Source organism: Balaenoptera physalus (assembly GCF_965194825.1).
Source record: "Balaenoptera physalus genome assembly, chromosome: 14".
NCBI lineage: Eukaryota > Metazoa > Chordata > Mammalia > Artiodactyla > Balaenopteridae > Balaenoptera > Balaenoptera physalus.
In genome coordinates this window covers 41,693,177-41,708,811 of record NC_138893.1, presented here as the reverse complement: position 1 = coordinate 41,708,811, position 15,635 = coordinate 41,693,177, and the positions used below count along the sequence as shown (strand labels likewise).

Sequence of the window (15,635 nt, the reverse complement as noted above, 5' to 3'; positions counted from 1 at the left end):
TTTTTATTATAAATAGATGTTGGATTTTGTCACAAGCTTTTCTGCATCTTATTGAGATGGTCATATGATTTTTAGTCCCTAATTTCTGAATGTGGTGTATCACATTGATTGATTTGTGGATAATGAACCATCCTTGTACCCCTGGGAGAAATTCTGCTTGATCATGGTGTATGATCTTTTTAATATATTGTTGAATTTGGTCTGCTAATATTTCATTCATTGAGGATTTCTGCTTCTGTTCATCAGTTATATTGGGTGTAATCTTTTTTTTTTTTTTTTCCCCAGTGTTTTTGTCTGGTTTTGGTATCAATGATGGCTGGCCTCATAGAATGAGTTTGGAAACATTCCTTCCTCTGCCATTTTTTGGGGTAGTTTTAGAAGGATATGTATTAACTCTTCTCTAAATGTTTGGTAATATTCACCTGTGAAGCTCTCTGGTCCTGGACTTTTGTTTGTTGGGGATTTTTTGGTTAATGATTTGATTTCATTCCTGGTAATTAGTCTGTTCATATTTTGTATTTCTCCCTGATTCAGTCTTGGGAGATTGTACATTTCTAGGAATTTGTCCTTTTCTTCTGTGTTGTCCATTTTATTGGTGTATGATTGTTCATAGTAATCTCTTGTGATCCTTTGTATTTTTGTAGTGTCAGTTGTAACTTCTTTTGCATTTCTGATTTAATTTATTTGGGCCCTCTCTTTGATGAGTCTGGCTAAATGCTTATCAATTTTGTTTTTCTTTTCAAGAACTCGCTTTTAGTTTCATTGATCTTTTCTATTGTTTTTTAGTTTCTATTTCATTTCTTTTTGCTCTAATCTTTATGATTTACTTTTTTTGCTAACATTGGGTTATTTCTTCTTCTAGTTCCTTTAGGTGTAAGGTGAGGTTGTTTATTTGAGATTTTTAATGTTTCCTGAGGTATGCTTGTATCACTATAAGCGTCCCTCTGAAAACTGCTTTTGCTATGTCCCATAGATTTTGGTTCATTGTATTTTTATTTTCGTTTGTCTCTGGGTATTTATTTTATTTATTTCACCTTATTTCTTCAATGATCCATTGACTGTTTAGTAGCATATTGTGTAGCCTCCATGTGTTTGTGTTTTTTGCAGTTTTTTTTCCTTGTTGTTGATTTCTAGTCTCATAGCCTTGTGATTGGGAAACTTGCTTGATACAATTTTATTCTTCTTAAATTTACTGTGACTTGTTTTGTAGCCTAGCTTGTGATGTATCCTAGAGAATGTTCCATATGTACTTGAAAAGAGTGTGTATTCTACTGCTTTTTGCATGGAATGTTCTCTGTGTAGCTATTAAATCCATTTGGTCAAATGTGTCATTTAAGGCCAGTGTTTCCTTATTGATTTTTCTGTCTGGATAATCTGTCCATTTATGTAAGTGGGGTGTTAAAGTCCCTTACTATTACTGTGTTAATGTCAGTTTCTTTCTTTATATCTATTAATATTTGCTTTATGTATTTAGCTGCTCTTTTGTTGGGTGCATATATGTATTTACAGTTGCTATAGCTTCTTGGATTCATCCTTTTATCGTCATGTAATGTCCTTTGTCTCTGGTCACAGTCTTTGTTTTAAAGTCTATTTTGTCTGCTATAAATATTGCTACCCTGATTTTCCATTTGTATGGTATACCTTTTTCCATTCCCTAGCTTTCAGTCTATGTGTGTCTTTAGACCTGAAACGAGTCTCTTGTAGGCAGCATATATATGGGTCTTGTTTTTGTATCCATTCAGCTACTCTATGTCTTTTGTTTGGAGCATTTAGTCCATTTACATTAAAACTATTTAGTGATAGGTATGTATCTGTTGCCATTTTGTTTGTTTTTGGGTTATCTTTGTAGTGCTTTTTGTTCCTTCTTTTGCTCTTTTGTGGTTTGGTGACTATCCGTAGTGTTATGTTTGGATACTTTCCTCTTTTTTGGGTGTGTATCTATTATAGATTTTTAGTTTGTAGTTACTATGAGGTTTATATTACAGCAATCTATACCTATGTGAGTATTTTAAGTTTCTGATCTCAAGTTTGAATGCATTTTAACAACCCTCCATTTTTACTCCCCCTCTCTCATTTACTGTTTTGATTGGTGTAAGATATTTTGTATCTTCTTGTTTTATATATCCCTTAACTACTTATTGTGGATATAGATGATTTTACTACTTTTGTCTTTTAACCTTCCTGCAAGCTTTATTGATTTACTACCTTTACTGTATATTTCCCTTTACCAATGAGATTTTTCCTTTTGTAATTTTCATATTTCTAGTTGTGGTCTTTACCCTTTCTTGTAAAGCTGGTTTTGTGGGTTTGAACTCTTTTAGCTTTTGCTTGTCCGTAAAACTTTTGATCTCTCTTCCAAATCTGAATGAAAGCCTTGTTGGGTAGAGTATTCTTCATTGTAGGTTTTATTCTTTCATCTCTTTAAATATATCATGCCATCCCCTTTTGGCTTGTGGAGTTTCTGTTGAAAAACAGCTGGTAGTCTTATGAGAGTTCCCTTGTACATAAATTGTTGCTTTTCCCTTGCTGCTTTTAATATTCTCCCTTAATCTTTAATTTTTGCCATTTTAATTACAATGTGTCTTGGTGTGGTCCTCTTTTGGTTGATCCTGTTTGGGACTGTCTGTGCTTTCTGGACCTGGATGTCTGTTTCTTTTCCCAGGTTAGGGAAGTTTCCAACTATTATGTCCTCAAATATGTTCTCTGCGCTACCCCCAACCCCCACCCCCTTCTGGGATCCCTATAATGTGAATGTTAGTATGCTTTATGTTGTCCTAGAGGTTTCTTAAACTGTCCTCATTTCTTTTTATTCTTTTTTCTTTCCAGCTTCAGTGATTTCCACTACTCTGACTTTCGTTTGCTGCTCCATTTCTCTGTATCATCTAATCTACTGTTGATTCCTTCTAATATATTTGTTATTTCAGTTATCATATTCATCTGTGGTTGCTCTTCATATTTTCTGTCTCTGTTAAACTTCTCACTGTGTTTATCGATTCTTCTCTGGAGTTTTTTGAACATCTTTAAGATCATTACCTTGTACTCTTTATTGGGTAGATTCCATATCTCCACTTAGTTCTTATGGGGTTTTAACTTGTTCCTTCATTTGGGATGTATTCCTCTGTCTCCCTCATTTTGCTTAATTTGCTACTTTTATTTCTGTGTATTAAGTAGATTGGTTATATTTCCTGATCTTGGAATAGTAGCCTTATATGGGAAATGTCTTATGGATCCCAATAGCACACTCCCCTCTGGTCACCAGAGCTATAAGTTCTAGGAATGTCTTCTTTGTGGGCTCTGTCGGCGCTTATGTTGTGGTGGGCTGCCTGCTATGGGCACACTCAGGTATGGCTGGCCCCCAGTCTAGTTGGTTGCCAGGCCCCGCCTTTTGTGGAGGCTGCTGGCCGCTGGTGGGTGGGGCTGGGTCCTGGCACATTTGGCTACATGGCCAGAGGAGTCCTGGGGTGGTCCTGGCCTGTTGGTGGGTGGGCTGGGTCTTTACATGGCTGGCTGTGGGGCCACAATAGTTCTGGGACTGATGTTGGCCCACTGGTGAGTGGGGCTGAGGCCCAGGGGTTCCAGGGGCTTGTGCCTGCTCAACAGTGGATGAGACTGAGTCCTGGTGCCAGTGCTGGCCTACTGGTACATGGAGCTGTGTCCTGGGGTCTCTGGCTCTGGGACCTCGGGGTCCCAGACTTGGTGTTAGGCCACTGGTGAGTGGTGCTGAGGCCCAGGAGGTCATAGTTTTTCTATGTGTCTTCTGGATGATAGAACTTTATAAACTAGTGTTTTCTTCAAGAGCAGTTCATAGGAACAATATTCCTTGAGTTCTTACATATTTAATAATATTTACCTGTTGTTTTTATACTGAACTATATTGTTAGACTCAGTATTAATTCTTGGTCAGATTTTTTGACCTTGAAGACTCTGTACTTATTGATCTGCTGCTTTTGCCATTGACTTCCTTCTCCTGTTCATTTTTAGGTAGCAGTGAGTTTGTGTAGATGCTCAAAGAATTCTCTTTGAATCCTAGAAGTACAATAGTCTTTTCCCCACCCCCGGGAAAACATGTACCCTTTTAAACTCTATGATTTCTTGTTCAGTTCTGATTCTCCTGTGTCTCAGTGATGCAAAATGAAATCTGTGAAAGCTTCCGATATGCCAAACAAGGGATTGTTGGCCTTGCCCTTCTGGCCATGCCAAGTACTTTAGAGAACTGAGGTATGATAATGTTGAGATTTGAAGCTGCAAGCCTTCTCCCTTGCTTGAGACCGTCCAGCATCCCTCTTTAACCCATTGCATTCTCACATATGTGGTTAGGGATGTCTTCTAGTGTGCTTAAGGATGGAAGTGTAGTTTGTATTTCTATTTCTCATTGTTTTCTTAGTTTTGAGATTTTTTCAAGAGGAGAAAGAGGTCACATCATTTTTTACGCTGCCATTTTTAAACCAAAAATCATAAGGGCTGTAGGTCCAATTTTGTCAGAATTAAGATAATTTTTAAAGTACAAGGAATGGGGGTGGGTGGGATGAATTGGGAGATTGGGATTGCCATATATACCCTACTATGTATAAAATAGATAACTAATGAGAACCTACTGTATAGCACAAGGAACTCTTTCTACTCAGTGCTCGCTGGTGACCTAAATGGGAAGGAAATCCAAAAAAGAGGGGTTATATGTATGTGTGTGTGTGTGTATATAGATATATATATAGCTAATTCACTTTGCTGTACAGCAGAAACTAACATAACATTGTAAAGCATCTGTACTCCAAAAAAAAAATAGGCTTAATAATATTTGGAGAAAATTAAGGTGGAATTCAGGAAATAGCAGGATGGTAACTTAGCTGTATTTTGTACTTTTAGGGTGAGGCAGGGAAGACCTGGGGCAAATGGACCACAGATTTAAAATAAAAGTGTGGATACAGGAATTATTCAAGCAAACTTGAAGAAATCTGCATGTCTGTATAGAAAATCCTTGGCATTTGTGGATTTAATGGTCAGCATCTTATTCAATTATAGGTGATTTTCATACAGTCCCTTAAAAAGTATAATGTAGTAATTTGTCAAGTTTTGCTAGGGCAAGAATTTGAGTCTTAGGCACTACAAGAGGTATGAGTTTTAAGTTAAACCTCCACCCCATGCTCACACTGAATGAGCTTTTTTATTCATTAGCTCATATGTTACTCCATTGCATATACAGTATTCTCATTGAGATTCAAGTATACGTCTACTTTTTTTTTGTTTTGGTTTTGTGGTACTTTATGATCTTTGGGAATTATATTTACCATGGTATTTGTAGATAGGAATTCCAAAGTTAACATGGTAGGTTTTTCTTGAATGTCAAGAAAGATATATACATATATATATATATGTGTGTGTGTGTGTGTGTATATATATATATATATATATATATATATATAGTGTTTATATTAGTAGCCTTCATTATGTGGTTAAATCATAGACTTTAGAGTTAAATGTTAAACTTAGAGGCCATTAAAGTTATTTTGTCAGTTGAAAAAAAAAAGTACAAGGAATAAAATATGTGCTGATGTAGTTTTCTGAAAGTTGAAAACAATTCATTTACAGAGGTTCTTTTAGATCAATTTTTTTTTAATTAAAAAAACACAAACATTTGAGTTTGATTGTATTACTTAATTTATATTTCTGAAGCCTTGTACATTATAAAGCATTAAAAATGAGACTAGAAACTAATGCCTCTAGTTAGGAATTAGAGTGCTCTTTAGTTCTTTAGTTTATTTAGATGTTGATTCCTTTTTCAGTTGAATCTGAAAATTGAACTTTTGTACTTTAGTTGGTACCACTAGAATCTTTTATTTTAAGTCTTTTGGCATAATACATGCTAGTTCTGGAATAATCTGGTATTCTGAATGGCATCTTGTTTTTCAAGGGAAATGTCAATTATTTTCCTCACTTAATGACTCTATTAAAAGAAATATGTTTGAAAAATCTTGATAGCTAGTGGGCAAGCTTCTTCTGTTCTGTGATTTGAACATATATTCATTTGACCCAGTTCTGTTTTACCTACCCTTTGTCTACTAGCAGGAGCAGGGTAACAGCTCAGAGAAGGTAGGTATTTTTTCCACCCCATTCCTATGTGACTGAATATATTACTTTGTTAGCCCCAGATACAAAAGCTCATTCTAATACCCTTACAGAGAATTACAATGCCTGGTAGATTATTGGAGATTTCAGTTTTAAGTCTTTGTTACTCCAATTATTGATCCAGTGTTTTTTAAATATCAAATTTAAAAATAATTCTGTAAAGTTCTATCAGTGTTCTAATTTGTCTAAAAGTGACCTTTATTTACTGCTAAATATTTGTGCTTTTCACTTGAAACTATGAGATACAGATATTCCTCAGAAAAGGTTTTCTGATGCAAATAAATTGGGAAATCTCGTATATTATATTCTTCATTAAGAGTACATTATTATACTAGGTACTTCCCTAGTGGCGCAGAGGTTAAGAATCCGCCTGCCAATGCAGGGGATATAGGTTTGATTGCTGGTCCGGGAAGATCCCACATGCTGCAGAGCAACTAAGCCTGTGAGCCACAACTACTGAGCCTGTGCTCTAGAGCCTGCGAGCCGCAACTGCTGAGCACATGTGCCGCAACTACTGAAACCCACATGCTCTAAGGTCTGCATGCTGCAACTCCTGAGTCTGTGTGCTGCAACTACTGAAGCCCACGCGCCTAGAGCCCGAGCTCCACAGCAAGAGAAGCCACCGCGATGAGAAGCCCGTGCACCACAACGAAGAGTAGCCCCTGCTTGCCACAACTAGAGAAAGCCCACGCACAGCAACGAAGACACAACTCAGCCAAAAAAAAAAAAGAGTACATTATTATATTAAAACTAATAATTTCTGCTGTCAGACAGCAGAAACACATCTTATTCTAAACCTATTTGACCATGGAACTAGATGTTGTAGAAATACGTTTTGGGAAATGCTGAGACTGTATTACATAACATATTGTGATTAATACATTGTAAGGGTATTTCAAAACATTTGCAGCTATGATTACCTATAGCCATGTGGACCAAGTAAGCTTTTTAATATATATAGATGGTAACTACTGTCCCAGAATGTAAATATAATCAGAACACACTTAATTTTGGAAGTATCTTTTCTGTAATTCTAAGGGTTTGGTTTTTGACCTGGACATTTTGTTAGAATGAATTTTCCAGTCTGAAGGTAATTCTTAAATATCCTACTATGTATTGAACACCCAAAATTGGTCTTTGGAACTACTTTCTGTGAAGACTTAGCAGTAGGAGTTTTAGAGCTTTAAGGTACCTATGAGATCATGTATCTCCCCAAACTCATTTTTTCAGATAAACTGAGACCTAGAAATGTAAGGGAAGTAGAAATCACATTGTAATTAATCAAGGGATTTGGAACCCAAACCCACAGCTCCAGATCTTATGCTTTTTTGTTTTTTAATTTCATTTGTTTTTCGATACTACTTTTAACCAAAATCCTTTAGAGACAGAAACTAGCTAGGTGATACCTACATTTAACATGAGAATACAGGGTAGAGACTGAGTTAGATTATAAGGTGGGTCAAATTTAATGTAGCTAGAACTCCTAAAGTCTCTGGACATCCAGTTCCCCCCTCATTTATCTGAATAATTCCCTTTATCCTAGACAAGAGAAAAATAGTTAAAAAATAAGCATGTACTCTTCTAAAAAAATTTATTGGAGTATAGTTGATTTACAATGTTGTGTTAGTTTCTGCTGTACAGCAAAGTGGATCAGTTATACGTATACATACATCCACTCATTTTTAGATTCTTTTCCCATATCATTACAGAGTGTTGAGTAGAGTTCCCTGTGCTGTACAGTAGGTTCTTATTAGGTATCTATTTTATATATAGTAGTGTGTATATGTCAAATCCCAACCTTCCAATTTATCCCTCCCCCCCTTCCCCCTTAGTAACAATAAGTTTGTTTTCTGCATCTGTGACTCTATTTCTGTTTTGTAAATAGGTTCATTTGTACCATTTTTTTAGATTCCACATATAAGCAATATCATAATATTTGTCTTTGACTTACTCAGTATGACAATCTCTAGGTCCATCCACGTCACTGCAAATGGCATTATTTTGTTCTTTTTTATGGCTGTGTAATATTCCATTTGTGTGTGTGTGTGTGTGTGTGTGTGTGTGTGTGTGTGTGTGTATATATATATACATATATGTATATATACACACACACACACCACATTTTCTTTATCCATTCCTCTGTTGATGGACATTTAGGTTGCTTGTATGTCCTGGCTATTGTAAATAGCACTGCAGTGAACATTGGGGTACGTGTATTTTTTGAATTATGGTTTTCTCTGGATATATGCCCAGGAGTGGGATTGCTGGATCATATGACAATATTACTGTAAGGGAATAGTCAGTGCTAGTTTTTAATGATTAGTGCATGGGCCAAGGATGCCTGAGTCAGTTTCTTTTCTAAATTGAGCTGTATCATCACTTCCTAGTGGTCAGTTATTGAAACATTTATTTATATATTCTGTTAATGGAAAAGTTGGCCTAAATGGTTGTAGAGTTAAACTCTAAGGTACTGAATTCAAATTAATTTATAAAATATATTGTTTTTATCATACTTTTCAGAAAGATACCACTCAGTAGAAAATAATTGCACTCGTTGAACTTGAGGTTATATGAATTATGCATATAGACATATAATAATATATTATTGGAAGAAATTTACCTTTTAAATGCCAGATTGCTAAGTAAACTACTAGTGTGATCTGTGTTGGGGGGGATAATTTTTTAAAGATAGATAGTTAGATTTTCTGTTTTGGCTTTTTTTATTCAGCATTTCTTCAGACTATAGAAAGCAGTCCTACCTTTTCAAGTCTTGTTCTGTCAGAAATTTTCCTTAGTTCATGTGTCGAATCCTGCTTATTTACATGATTATGTATAACCACTTAATGTATTCTGAAATAGTATGTTGGTTAAGACAAGGGTTTTGGAGTCAGAACTATGTTAGTCTTGTGACTTAGCCAGTTATGATCTGTGTGGTCTTTGACAAGTTGTTTGATTGCTCTTGAGCCTTAGTTTCCTTATCTATAAATGGACTTTATCTGCTTCAGAATTGTTGCAAGGACTTAATGAGATATGAGCTAAAAAGCATTTAGCACTGCTGCTACCTCTAGTGGTGTTATTGTCAGTTTCCCACCGTGCTATTGGGCAAATGATTTAACTTCCATAAACCTTGGTTAACTCATCTGTTAATGAGAATAACCCTCCTGGGGTGCCTGCTTCACAGAGGGTTACTTTGGAAATCAAAGGTAATCATGTGATCATAGTTGATAAACTTCTCAACCTATCTAAGCTGAGGTAACAAGTCTTACACCATTAGGACTGGGGAGGCAAAAGCAGAGGGAGTGGAGATTTGCTTTTTGGGAAAGGGTTTAGCTGAAGTCTTGATGACAGATCTGTCTTCCTTCAGTACTGCTAGACTGCGGCACATGCAGACACATAATTTCCTTTCCAGATAAGTCAGGCTCAGAATGCATATCTGTTTCATCACTGTCCTCCATGTGGTGCTTGTAAGATCCTAGATGAAGAATTTGTGACAGAGTCCAAACTCTTTTAGCTCAGTATCCATGGCCCTTTATGATTTGCTCTCAACTTCCATTTCTTTACCTCATTCCCTGGCATTTCCTCTTCTTATCTCTCTCTCATAACCTCCAACTCCAGTGTCTTTTCCAGAGAGAGGGGTAAGCACTTAAATGAACAGTTTGAGAGTATATTCTTTTATTTTTTTCTGTGTTCCTACACAGATGTGTAACTCTCACATACATTTATATTTTTATTCAAACAAACAAAAAGTGCCAAGTCAGTCATATTACGAAGAAGCCACATTTTCAGAAAGTCTTTACTGGATTGTATGCCCATCAGCAGTCTGTGAGGGTGTAACTTTCTCTGTGTCCTCACCAGCATGGTTCTTTTTTATTTTTTAATCAATTTGATAGATATAACATTATTTCTCATTGTATTTGTTGAATAAATATTCTTCTAATAACTAGTGAATATGTCTTTCTAGATCTTTCAGACAGCCAGGAGAGGAACTCAAGGTTCATTTGAGCATTTGCTTCAAAATGAAAACATAACTTTGGACTCCATGAAATCCACTTGTCAAACATTGGGTTAGCATACTATCTTACCTCGTCTTTACCCTGAGCTACAGCTTAGAAACCACCATCCCAAATTTGATGTTTCTCAATCCTTTGTGTATAAATGTATGTATGTATTCACAGACCATATACATTAATTTGTATGTTTTGAAACTTTTTACACATGGAACCATTCTTTACCATTCTGCAACTTATATTTTTTTGTCTTTTTTTAAAAAACTTTTAATTTTATATTGGAGTATAGTTGATTAACAATGTTGTGTTAGTTTCACATGTACAGTGAAGTGATTCAGTTATGCATGTACACATACCTATTCTTTTTCAAATTCTTTTCCCATTTAGGTTGTTACATATTGAGCAGAGTTCCCTGTATATAGTAGGTCCTTGTTGGTTATCCATTTAAAATATAACACTGTGTACATGTCAGTCCCAAACTCCGTAACCATCCCTTCTCCCCACCCTTCCCCTCAGTAACCATTAGTTTGTTCTCTAAGTCTGTGAGTCTGTTTCTGTTCTGTAAATAAGTTCATTTGCATCTGTTTTTTAGATTCCACGTATAAGCAATATCATAACGATATTTCACTTTGTCTCTCTGACTTCACTCAGTATGATAGTCTCTAGGTCCATCCAGGTTGTTGCAAATGACATTATTTCATTCTTTTTTTTTTTTTAAATTTATTTATGCTGGGGGGTTGGAATACTCATCTTTACTTTTTTTTTTTAAATATATTTATTTATTTTTGGCTGTGTTGGGTCTTCGTTTCTGTGCGAGGGCTTTCTCTAGTTGCGGCAAGCGGGGGCCACTCTTCGTTGCAGTGCATGGGCCTCTCACTATCGCGGCCTCTCTTGTTGTGGAGCACAGGCTCCAGACGCGCAGGCTCAGTAGTTGTGGCTCACGGGCCCAGTTGCTCCGCGGCATGTGGGATCTTCCCAGACCAGGGCTCGAACCCGTGTCCCCTGCATTGGCAGGCAGATTCTCAACCACTGTGCCACCAGGGAAGCCCATTATTTCGTTCTTTTTTATGGCTGAGTAATATTCCATTGTATATATGTGCCACATTTTCTTTATCCATTCCTCTGTCAATGAACATTTAGGTTGCTTCCATATCTTGGCTATTGTAAACAATGTGGTAATGAACATCAGGATGCATGTATCCTTTTGGACCATGTTTTTCTCTGGATATATGCCCAGGAGTGGGATTGCAGGATCATATGGTAGCTCTGTTTTTAATTTTTAAGGAACCTCCATACTGTTCTCCATAGGGGCTGTACCAATTTACATTCCCCCCAACAGTGTAGGAGAGTTTCCTTCTCTCCACACCCTCTCCAGCATTTACTGTTTGTGGATTTTTTGATAATAGCCATTCTGATTGGTGTGAGGTGATATCTCAATGTAGTTTTGACTTGCATTTCTCTAATAATTAGCGATGTTGAACATCTTTTCATGTGCCTCTTGGCCATCTGTATATCTTCTTTGGAGAAATATCTATTTAGGTCTTCTACCCACTTTTTGATTGGATTCCTTGTTTTGATGATATTAAGCCACATGAGCTGTTTGTAAATATTGGAGACTAATCCATTGTCCGTCACATCATTTGCAAATATTTTCTCACATTCTGTGGGTTGTCTTTTCATTTTATTTATGGTTTCCTTTGCTGTGTAAAAAAAGCTTTTGAGTTTAATTAGGTCCCATTTGTTTATTTTTGTTTTTATTTTCATTACTCTGGGAGATGGATTGAAAAAGATATTGCTACAATTTATGTCAGAGAGTGTTCTGCCTATGTTTTCCTCTAAGAGTTTTATGGTGTTCAGTCTCACATTTAGGTCTTTAATCCATTTTGAGCTTGTTTTTGTGTATGGTGTTAAAAATGTTTGTAATTTCATTTTTTTACACATAGCTGTCCAGTTTTTCCAGCACATTTATTGAAGAGATTGTCTTTACACATTGTACGGTCTTGTCTCCTTTGTCATAGATTAATTGACCATAGGTGCGTGGGTTTATCTGTGGGCTTTCTGTCCTGTTCCATTGATCTATATTTCTATGTTTGTGCCAGTACCATACTGTTTTGTTGACTATAGCTTTGTAGTATAGTCTGAAGTCAGGGAGCCTGATTCCTCCAACTCCGTTTTTCTTTTTCAAGATTGCTTTGGCTGTTCTGGGTCTTTTGTGTCTCCATACAAATTTTAAGATTTTTTTGTTCTAGTTCTATGAAAAATGCCAGTGGCATTTGATAGGGATTTCATTGAATCTGCAGATTGCCTTGGGTAGTATAGTCATTTTGACAATACTGACTCTACCAGTCCAAGAACATGGTGTATCTTTCCATCTGTTTGTGTCATCTTTGATTTCTTTCACCAGCATCTTATAGTTTTTGGAGTACAGGTCTTTGGTCTCCTTAGGTAGTTTATTCCTAGGTTTTTTATTCTTTTTGATGGATGGTAAGTGGGATTGTTTCTTGAATTACTCTGTCTGATCTTTCATTGTTAGTGTATAGCAATGTAACAGATTTCTGTATATTAGTTTTGTAACCTGCAACTTTACCAAATTCATCGATGAGCTCCAGTAGCTTTCTGGTAGCATCTTTAGGATTTTTGATGTATAGTATCATGTCATCTGCAAACAGTGAGAGTTTTAACTGCTTTTCCAATTTGGATACCTTTTTCATCTCTGATTGCTGTAGCTAGGATTTCCAAAATGGTGCTGAATAGAAGTGGTGAGAGGACATCCTTGTCTTATTCCTGATCTTAGAGGAAATGCTTTTAGCTTTTCACCGTTGAGTATGATGTTAGCTGTAGGTTTGTCGTATATGGCCTTTATTATGTTGAGGTATGTTTCCTCTATGCCCACTTTCTGGAGAGTTTTTATCATAAATGGGTGCTAAAGTTTGTCAAAACTTTTTCCTGCATCTGTTGAGATGATCATATGGTTTTTATTCTTCAATTTGTTCATGTGGTGTATCACACTGATCGATTTGCGGATGTTGAAAAATCCCTGCATCCCTGGGATAAATCCCATTTCATCTTGTTGTATGATCCTTTTAATATATTGTTGGATTTGGATTGCTAGTATTTTGTTGAGGATATTTGCATCTGTGTTCATCAGTGATATTGGCCTAAAATTTTCTATTCATGTGGTATCTTTGTCTGGTTTTGGTATCAGGGTGACAGTGGCATCATAGAATGAATTTGGGAGTTTTCGTTCCTCTGCAGTTTTTTGGAACAGTTTCAGAAGGACAGGTGTTAGCTCTCCTCTAAATGTTTGATAGAATTCACCTGTGAAGCTATCAGGTCCTGGACTTTTGTTTGCTGGAAGTTTTTAAATCACAGTTTCAATTTCAGTGCTTGTGATTGGTCTGTTCATATTTTTTATTTCTTCCTGGTTCAGTCTTGGGAGATTGTACCTTTCTAAGAATTTGTCCATTTCTTCCAGGTTGTCCATTTTATTGGCATACAGTTGCTTGTAGTAGTCTCTTATGATCCTTTGCATTTCTGTGGTGTTAGTTGTAACTTCTTGTTCATTTTCAATTTTATTGATTTGAGTCCTCTTCCTTTTTTTTTTCTTGATGAGTCTGGCTAAAGGTTTATTAATTTTGTTTTTCTTTTCAGAGAACCAGCTTTTAGTTTCATTGATCTTTACTGTTGTTCTCTTTGTCTCTATTTCATTTATTTCTGCTCTGGTCTTTATGATTTCTTCTAGTAACTTCAGGTTTTGATGTTCTTTCTTCAGTTGCTTTAGGTGTAAGTTTAGGTTGTTTATTTGAGATTTTTCATGTTTCCTGAGGTAAGATTGTATTGCTATAAACTTCCCTCTTAGAACTGCTTTTGCTGCATCCCATAGGTTTTGGATCGTTGTGCTTTTGTTTTCATTTGTCTCTAGGTATTTTTTGATTTCCTTTTTGATTTCTTCAGTGATCCATCGGTTGTTTAGTTGCATGTTGTTTAGCCACCACATGTTTGTGCTTTTTACATTTTTTTCTTATAGTTTATTTCTAATCTCGTAGCATCATGGTTGGAAAAGGTGCTTGATATGATTTCAATTTTCTTAAATTTACTGAGGCTTGCTTTTTTTTTTTAAATTTATTTATTTTTGGCTGTGTTGGGTCTTCGTTTCTGTGTGAGGGCTTTCTCTAGTTGTGGCAAGCGGGGGCCACTCTTCATCACGGTGCGCGGGCCTCTCACTGTCGCGGCCTCTCTTGTTGCGGAGCACAGGCTCCAGACGCACAGGCTCAGTAGTTGTGGCTCACGGGCCCATTTGCTCTGCGGCATGTGGGATCTTCCCAGACCAGGGCTCGAACCCGTGTCCCCTGCATTGGCAGGCAGATTCTTAACCACTGCGCCACCAGGGAAGCCCGAGGCTTGCTTTTTGTGGCCCAGCATGTGGTCAGTCCTGGAGAATGTTCCTTGTGCACAGGAGAAGAACGTGTATTCTGTGGCATTTGGATAGAATGCTCTATAAATATCAATTAAGTCTATCTGGTCTGATGTGTCATTTAAGGCCTGTGTTTCCTTATTGATTTTCTGTCTGCATGATCTGTCCATTGATGAAAGTGGGGTGTTAAAGTCCCCCACTATTGTTGTGTTACTGTTGGTTTCTCCCTTTTTGGCTGTTAGTATTTGCCTTATTTATTGAGGTGCTCCTATGTTGGGTGCATATATATTTACAATTGTTATATCTTGTTGTTGGACTGATCTCTTGATCATTATGTAGTATCCTTCTTTGTCTCTTTAACAGTCTTTATTTTAAAGTCTATTTTGTCTGAAATGAGTATTGCTATTCCAGCTTTCTTTTGATTTCCATTTGCATATAGTACCTTCTTCCATCCCCTCACTTTCAGTCTGTAGGTGTCTCTAGGTCTGAAGTGGGTCTCTTGTAGACAGCATATATACAGGTCTTGTTTTTGTATCCATTCTTTGTTTTTTGGTTGGAGCATTTAATTCGTTTACATTTAAGGTAATTATTGATATGTATATTCCTATTGCCATTTTCTTAATTGTTTTGGGTTTGTTTTTGTAGGTCTTTTTTCTTCCTTTTCTCTTTTGTTTTCTTCTCTTGTGGTTTGATGACCATCTTTAGTGTTGTGTTTGGGTTGCTTTTTCTTCTTTTGTGTTTGTATCTATTGTAGTTTTGGGGTTTGTTGTTTCCATGAGGTTTTGATATAGCAGTCTGTATATGTACAAGGTTTGTTAAAGTTGCTGGTCTCTTCCTGCCTAGAGAAGTTCCTCTAGCATTTATTGCAAAGCTGGTCTGGTGATGCTGAATTTTCTTAGTTTTTGCTTGTCTGTAAAGCTTTTGATTTCTCTGTCAAATCTGAATGAGAGCCTTGCTACATAGAGTATTTTTGGTTGTAGGTTCTTCCCTTTCATCACTTTAAATATATTGTGCCACTCCCTTCGGCCCTACAGAGTTTATGCTGAGAAATCAGCTGATAACCTTGTGTGAGTTCCCTTGTATGTTATTTG

General features: G+C 36.5%; 1 protein-coding gene across 9 annotated transcripts in view; it reads left to right on the top strand.

Moving 5' to 3' along the window:
- Window positions 1-15,635, top strand: part of SHOC2 (SHOC2 leucine rich repeat scaffold protein) — a 102,242-nt gene that overhangs the window by 18,125 nt on the left and 68,482 nt on the right. The window lies entirely within an intron of this gene.